The sequence below is a fragment of the Arachis stenosperma genome, chromosome 10 (assembly GCF_014773155.1).
Source record: "Arachis stenosperma cultivar V10309 chromosome 10, arast.V10309.gnm1.PFL2, whole genome shotgun sequence".
NCBI lineage: Eukaryota > Viridiplantae > Streptophyta > Magnoliopsida > Fabales > Fabaceae > Arachis > Arachis stenosperma.
The window spans coordinates 100,708,597-100,717,235 of NC_080386.1; the positions used below are offsets into that span (position 1 = coordinate 100,708,597).

Below are 8,639 nucleotides of genomic sequence, written 5' to 3' on the forward strand. Positions count from 1 at the left end.
ACAAGTCATCCAGTTCTTTGGTGAGCAAAGGAGGTTCATTCTCCCAAGTCTCATTACCAAATAACTTGTCATTTAGCTTCATGATTGCTCCAGGGTATTTTGCAACTTGCTCTTCAGTGACATACTCATCCTCTTCAGAGGAAGAATACTCATCAGAGCTCATGAATGGCAGAAGTAAATCCAATGGAATCTCTATGGTCTCAGTGTGAGCCTCAGATTCCCATGGTTCCTCATTAGGGAACTCAGTGGAGTCTAGTGGACGTCCATTGAGGTCTTCCTCAGTGGCGTTCACTGCCTCTTCCTCTCCAAATTCGGCCATGTTGATGGCCTTGCACTCTCCTTTTGGATTTTCTTCTGTATTGCTTAGAAGAGTACTAGGAGGGAGTTCAGTAATTTTCTTGCTCAGCTGTCCCACTTGTGCCTCCAAATTTCTAATGGAGGATCTTGTTTCATTCATGAAACTTTGAGTGGTTTTGATTAGATCAGAGACCATGGTTGCTAAGTCAGAGTGGTTCTGCTTAGAACTCTCTGTCTGTTGCTGAGAAGATGATGGAAAAGGCTTGCCATTGCTAAACCTGTTTCTTCCACCATTGTTATTGTTGAAACCTTGTTGAGGTCTCTGTTGATCCTTCCATGAGAAATTTGGATGATTTCTCCATGAAGAATTATAGGTGTTTCCATAGGGTTCTCCCAGGTAATTCACCTCTTCCATTGAAGGGTTCTCAGGATCATAAGCTTCTTCTTCAGATGAAGCATCCTTAGTACTGCCTGGTGCATTTTGCATTCCAGACAGACTTTGAGAAATCATATTGACTTGCTGAGTCAATATTTTGTTCTGAGCCAGAATAGCATTAAGAGTATCAATCTCAAGAACTCCTTTCTTCTGATTTGCCCCATTGTTCACAGGATTTCTTTCAGAAGTGTAAATGAATTGGTTATTTGCAACCATTTCAATTAGTTCTTGAGTTTCTGTAGGCGTCTTCTTCAGATGAAGAGATCCTCCAGCAGAGCTATCCAATGACATCTTGGACAGTTCAGAGAGACCATCATAGAAAATACCTATGATGCTCCATTCAGAAAGCATGTCAGAAGGACACTTTCTGATCAATTGTTTGTATCTCTCCCAAGCTTCATAGAGGGATTCTCCTTCCTTCTATCTGAAAGTTTGGACTTCCACTCTAAGCTTACTCAATTTTTGAGGTGGAAAGAACTTTGCCAAGAAGGCATTGACTAGCTTTTCCCAAGAGTTCAGGCTTTCTTTAGGTTGTGAGTCCAACCATATCCTAGCTCTGTCTCTTACAGCAAAAGGGAATAGCATAAGTCTGTAGACCTCAGGGTCAACCCCATTAGTCTTGACAGTGTCACAGATTTGCAAGAATTCAGCTAAAAACTGATGAGGATCTTCCAATGGAAGTCCATGGAACTTGCAATTCTGTTGCATTAGAGAAACTAATTGAGGCTTAAGCTCAAAGTTGTTTGCTCCAATGGCAGGGATAGTGATGCTTCTCCCATAGAAGTCGGGAGTAGGTACAGTAAAGTCACCTAGCACCTTCCTTGTATTGTTGGCATTGTTGTTGTTTTCGGCTGCCATAGGTTCTTCTTCTTTGAAGATTTCTGTTAGGTCCTCTACAGAGAGTTGTGCCTTAGCTTCTCTTAGCTTTCGCTTCAAGGTCCTTTCAGGTTCAGGATCAGCCTCAACAAGAATGCTTTTGTCTTTGCTCCTGCTCATATGAAAGAGAAGAGAACAAAAAAATATGGAATCCTCTATGTCACAGTATAGAGATTCCTTGAGGTGTCAGAGGAACAGAAAAATAGAAGGAAGAGGAAGAAGAATTCGAACTTAGTGAGATAGAGTTCGAATTGTGCATTGAGGAGGAATGGTACTCCATAAATAGAAGGATGTGAGAAGAGGGGAAGAAATTTTCGAAAATCAAGTAAAAGATTTTGAAAACATTTTGAAAGATTGATTGATAATTTTCGAAAACTAGGAGTGGGAAAGAAATCAAGTGATTTTTGAAAAATATTTTGAAATTAGAAATTAAAAAGATATGATTGAAAACTATTTTGAAAAAGATGTGATTAAAAAGATATGATTGAAAAGTTATGGTTTTAAAAAGATGTGATTGAGAAGATATGATTTGAAAAACAATTTAAAAAGATTTGATTTTAAAAATTAATGACTTGGCTAACAAGAAAAGATATGATTCAAACATTAAACCTTTCTCAACAGAAAAAGCAACATACTTAAATTGTTGAATCAAATCATTAATTGTTAGCAAGTATCTTTGAAAAAGGAAAGAAATTGATTTTGAAAACATATGATTGAAAAGATATGATTTGAAAAAGATTTGATTTTGAAAAATTTTGAAAACCTGAAAAAAATTTGGTTTGAAAACAGAATCTTCCCTCTTGTGCCATCCTGGCGTTAAACGCCCAGAATGGTGCACATTCTGGCGTTTAACGCCCAATGCACTACCCTTTTGGGCGTTAAACGCCCAGCCAGGCACCCTGGCTGGCGTTTAAACGCCAGTCTGCCTTCTTCACTGGGCGTTTTGAACGCCCAGCTTTTTCTGTATAATTCTTCTGCTGCATGTACTGAATCTTCAGTTCTCTGTATTATTGACTTGAAAATGGAACCAAGATCAAATAAACAATGCATGCAAGACACCAAACTTAAAATAAGACACTAGACTCAAACAAGAAACATAAAATATTTTTTGGTTTTTATGATTTTGTAATTTTTTTGTGCTTTTTCGAAAATTAAGTGGAAAAGAAGATAAAGATATCAAAATTCTTAATGAGAATTCCAGGAATCATGCAATGTTAGTCTAAAGCTTTAGTCTAAAGGAATTAGACATGGATAGCCAAGCTTCAGCAGGACATTGCATTCAGGAGCTAAATTGATGAGAATCAATCAGCTTTGGTGATGGTAAGATCATCACCTTGAAACACTAGAATTCACTCTTAAGAATTCTGAAAAATACCTAATCTAAGCAACAAGATGAACCGTCAGTTGTCCATACTCGAAACAATCCCCGGCAACGGCGCCAAAAACTTGGTGCACGAAATTGTGATCATCAATGGCGCCATCAACATGGTACGCACAATTGCAATCTCAACTCTTTATCACAACTTCGCACAACTAACCAGCAAGTGTACTGGGTCGTCCAAGTAATAAACCTTACGCGAGTAAGGGTCGATCCCACAGAGATTATTGGTATGAAGCAAGCTATGGTCACCTTGTAAATCTCAGTCAGGCAGACTCAAATGGGTATAGATGATGAATAAAACATAAAGATAAAGATAGAGATACTTATGCAATTCATTGGTGAGAATTTCAGATAAGCGAATAGAAATGCTTTGTCCCTTCCGTCTCTCTGCTTTCCTACTGTCTTCATCCAATCCTTCTTACTCCTTTCCATGGCAAGCATTATGCAAGGGTTTCACCGTTGTCAGTGGCTACCTCCCATCCTCTCAGTGGAAATGTTCAACGCACCCTGTCACGGCACGGCTATCCAGCTGTCGGTTCTCGATCATGTCGGAATAGAATCCAGTGATTCTTTTGCGTCTGTCACTAACGCCCCACAATCGCGAGTTTGAAGCACGTCACAGTCATTCAATCATTGAATCTTACTCAGAATACCACAGACAAGGTTTAGACCTTCCGGATTCTCTTGAATGCCGCCATCTGTTCTAGCCTATACCACGAAGACTCTGATCTCACGGAATGGCTGGCTCGGTTGTCAGGCGATCAACCATGCGTCGTGTATCAGGAATCCAAGAGATATTCACCCAATCTAAGGTAGAACGGAGGTGGTTGTCAGTCACACGTTCATAGGTGAGAATGATGATGAGTGTCACGGATCATCACATTCATCAAGTTGAAGAACAAGTGATATCTTGGAACAAGAACAAGCTAAATTGAATAGAAGAACAATAGTAATTGCATTAATACTCGAGGTACAGCAGAGCTCCACACCTTAATCTATGGTGTGTAGAAACTCCACCGTTGAAAATACATAAGAACAAGGTCTAGGCATGGCCGTGAGGCCAGCCTCCCAATGATCTAAGATAGCATAAAACTAAAGATAGCTACCAAGATGTCAAATACAATAGTAAAAGGTCCTATTTATAGGGAACTAGTAGCTTAAGAATTACAAAGATGAGTAAATGACATAAAAATCCACTTCCGGGCCCACTTGGTGTGTGCTTGGGCTGAGCAATGAAGCATTTTCGTGTAGAGACTCTTCTTAGAGTTAAACGCCAGCTTTTGTGCCACTTTGGGCGTTTAACTCCCACTTTGGTGCCAGTTCCGGCGTTTAACGCTGGGAATTCTGAAGGTGACTTTGAACGCCGGTTTGGGCCATCAAATCTTGGGCAAAGTATGGACTATCATATATTGCTGGAAAGCCCAGAATGTGTACTTTCCAACGCCATTGAGAGAGCACCAATTGGGCTTCTGTAGCTCCAGAAAATCCACTTCGAGTGCAGGGAGGTCAGAATCTAACAGCATCTGCAGTCCTTTTCAGTCTCTGAATCAGATTTTTGCTCAGGTCCCTCAATTTCAGCCAGAAAATACCTGAAATCACAGAAAAATACACAAACTCATAGTAAAGTCCAGAAAAGTGAATTTTAACTAAAAACTAATAAAAATATACTAAAAACTAACTAAAATATACTAGAAACATACTAAAAACAATGCCAAAAAGCGTACAAATTATCCGCTCATCACTCCTCACCCCCAACAATGGAGTTTAGAGACTCATGCCGTCAAAGTGTATAAAATTCAGATCTGAAAATGTCATGAGGTGCAAAGTAAATCCCTAAAAGTTGTTTAAATAGTAAACTAGTAACCTAGGTTTACAGAAAATGAGTAAACTATGATAGATAGTGCAGAAATCCACTTCTGGGGTCCACTTGGTGTGTGCTGTGGCTGAGACTTAAGCTTCTCACGTGCCTGGGGCTGTTTTGGGCATTCAACGCCAGGTTGTAACCTGTTTCTGGCGTTGAACTCCAGCTTGTAACCTGTTTCTGGCGTTGGACGCCAGACAACAGCATGATACTGGCGTTGAACGCCAGTTTACATCATCTATCTTCGCTCAAAGTATGGACTATTATATATTGCTGGAAAGCCCTGGATGTCTACTTTCCAACGCCGTTGAGTGCCTGCCAACTGGACTCCTGTAGCTCCAGAAAATCCATTTCGAATGCAGGGAGGTTAGAATCCAGTAGCATCAGCAGTCCTTTTTCAGCCTAACTCAGATTTTTGCTCAGCTCCCTCAATTTCAGCCAGAAAATACCTGAAATCACAGAAAAACACACAAACTCATAGTAAAGTCTAGAAATATGATTTTTGCCTAAAAACTAATAATATTCTACTAAAAACTAATTAAAACATGCTAAAATCTACATGAAATTACCCCCAAAAAGCGTATAAAATATCTGCTCATCACCTCTTTCCGGGGCTTTACTTATAACTTGGGTTTTTGTGGCTGGTCCGACTTTTGTGCCGTCCAGCCTTTAAGTTATTTTATAGCAATCCATTTTATTAAGGCCTCGTCAGGTCCTTTCTATGGATCACTTTCTATAACTTCTTGCATTATTCTGTCTTCATCTTTGCCGATTTCGTAGAATTTGGATTTTTAGCCCTCGTTTTTATCGTGATCGCGCAGTGAATTCGGTTTTCACTTTCTGTCGATCTGTAGCTTTACAATCGGGCGATGAATATTTTTAGAATAATACGACTTGAGCGTTTGTAGAGAATCTGAGCAAATTTTATTAAAAGAAAATACAAATATACATGAGGAGTTAATTTCCTAAGTCGGGTGATTTGTAGGTCTTGGCAGGGTGCCTCGTTAAAAAACCTTTTCAGGAAAAAGAGTGTGCCCTGTCCAAAATCTTTTGTCATCCCTAGCTATAGTACCTTCTTAGGTTGCAGGCGTGCCATGATCTAGGAAGCTCTCGCCCGTCGAGTTCGGAAAGCTTGTAGTAGCCCTTTCCCAGTACTTCTATGACTCGGAAGGGTCCCTTCCAGTTTGCTGCCAGTTTTCCTTCTCCAGATCGAGTTGTTCCTATATCATTTCGGATTAGGATGAGGTCGTCTTCAGCGAAGGCCCGCTATATTACTTTTCGGTTGTATCTGGAGGCCATTCGTCGTTTCAACGCTTCTTCCCTTATCCGAGCTCTTTCTCGGATTTTCGGAAGTAAGTCGAGCTCTTCCCTTTGGAGTTGGGAATTGGCTTTTTCGCTGAAATGGATTATCCTGGGTGATCCTTCTTCCACTTCTACTGGGATCATTGCCTCCATCCCGTAAGCTAATCGGAAAGGTGACTCCTTTGTCGTGGAATGTGGAGTCGTTCGATATGCCCATAGGACTTGTGGGAGTTCTTCAGCCCAGGCTCCCTTTGCATCCTGTAGCCTCCGTTTTAACCCTGCTAATATAACTTTGTTAGCAGCTTCAGCTTGTCCATTGGCTTGGGGGTGCTCAACAGAAGTGAATTATTGTTTTATATTCAGGTCGGCCGCTAGTTTTCTAAAGCCTGCGTCTATGAACTGGGTACCATTGTCTGTAGTGATGGAGTGTGGAACTCCGAACCTTGTGATGATGTTTCTATGTAGGAATTTCCAACTTCTTTGAGCTGTGGCGTTAGCTAGGGGCTCTACCTCGATCCATTTTGTGAAGTAGTCTATTCCTACTATGAAGAATTTGACTTGCCATGATCCTTGAGGAAAAGGTCCGAGGAGATCCAGGCCCCATTTTGCAAATGATCAAGGTGAGGTTACGCTGATGAGTTCCTCTGGTGGGGCGGCGTGAAAGTTGGCATGCTTCTGACATGGCGAACATGTCCTTACAAATTCTGTGGCTTCTTTTTGTAGCGTCGGCCAATAGAATCCTGCCCGAAGTACTTTTTTGGCGAGTGCTTGCGCTCCGAGGTGATTGCCACAAATGCCACTGTGCACTTCTTCTAGGATATCTTTAGCATTGGAAGTCGGCACACATTTCAGCAATGGTGTTGAAATCCCTCTTTTGTATAAAGTGTTATTTATGATGGTATAGTATTGTGCTTCCCGTTTTAACCTCTTTGCCTCTTTCTCATTTGTAGGGAGGGCCTCCGTTGTGAGGTAATTGATTATGGGGGTCATCCATCCCTGATCGTGACCTGTTATGGCTAGGACTTTTTCTTCTTCTGAGATTGATGGTTTCTGTAGAATTTCTTGGATAAGGCTTCTATTGTTGCCTCCTGGTTTGGTGCTGGCTAGCTTTGAGAGTGCATCGGCCCGGGCATTCTGTTCTCGGGGTATGTGTCGAATCTCGTACTCTCCGAGTTGTCCAAATTGTTCCCTAGTTTTGTCCAGGTACTTTTTCATAGTGGGATCTTTGGCTTGGTTGCTACCTGTTATTTGTGACGTGACTACCTGTGAGTCGCTGAAGATGATAAGTTTTTGAGCTCCAACTTCCCTAGCCAGCTTCAAACCAGCTAGAAGTGCCTCATATTCCGCTTGATTGTTTGAGGCAAGGAACCCAAATTTGAGGGAGAGTTCGATCTGGGTCCACTGGTTGCTTTCAATTATTACGCCTGCGCCACTTCCGTTTTATTTGAGGAGCCGTCAACGTATAGATGCCATTCTGTGGGGATTTTCGGTGTGTCCGTAAATTCCGCAATGAAGTCGGCCAGATATTGGGATTTGATGGCCGTCCGAGCTTCGTATTGAAGATCGAACTCGGACAACTCGACTGCCCATTGCAAGATTCTGCCCGCCAAGTCTATTTTTTGTAGGATTCCTTTTATGGGCTGGTTGGTCCGAATTTTAATGGTGTGAGACTGAAAATATGGGCGAAGTCGTCGAGATGTTATTATGAGAGCGTAAGCAAACCTTTCTATTTTCTGGTAGTTCAGCTCGGCTCCGTGTAATGCTTTGCTGATAAAGTATATGGGTTGTTGCCCGCTGTTGTCTTCTCGGACCAGTGCTGAGGCTATTGCCTGATTTCCCATTGCGAGGTACAAGATGAGTGGTTCCCCTTCCCGTGGTCGACTTAATATAGGTGGCTGTCCCAAAAAATTTTTGAAGTCTTGGAAGGCTTGCTCGCATTCAACTGTCCATTCAAATTCCTTTCCCTTCATCAGAGTGGCGTAGAAGGGAAGAGATCTTATTGCGGATCCCGCCAGGAACCTGGACAAGGCTGCCAGCCGTCCGTTAAGTTGTTGTACTTCTTTGATACAAGTCGGGCTTTTCATGTCAAGTACGGCCCTGCACTTGTCCGGGTTTGCCTCGATTCCTCTCTGTTTGATCAAAAAATCCAAGAATTTACCCGCTTCTACTGCGAAGGTACATTTTATGGGATTGAGTCGCATGCCGTGTTGTCTTATGGTGTTGAATACTTGTGTCAGGTCGGATAATAACATCTCTTCGTTTTGCGTCTTCACTAGCACGTCGTCTACGTAGACCTCCATGACCTTTCCAATGTGATCCGAAAAAACTTTATTCATTAATCTTTGGTAAGTGGCTCCCGCATTTTTGAGACCGAAAGGCATAACAATGTAGCAGTAGTTTGCCTTTGGGGTTAAGAAAGAGGTTTTTTCTTGGTCGAGTGGGTACATTGGGATTTGGTTATATCCTGAGTATGCGTCCATAAAGGA

At 41.7% G+C, this 8,639-nt stretch overlaps 1 non-coding gene across 1 annotated transcript; it reads left to right on the forward strand.

Moving 5' to 3' along the window:
- Positions 1 to 1,078: 1,078 nt before the first annotated feature.
- On the forward strand, positions 1,079 to 1,186 carry LOC130959007 (small nucleolar RNA R71). The gene has a single exon (XR_009078106.1). It is a non-coding gene; the product is annotated as a small nucleolar RNA R71 (small nucleolar RNA).
- Positions 1,187 to 8,639: the final 7,453 nt, after the last annotated feature.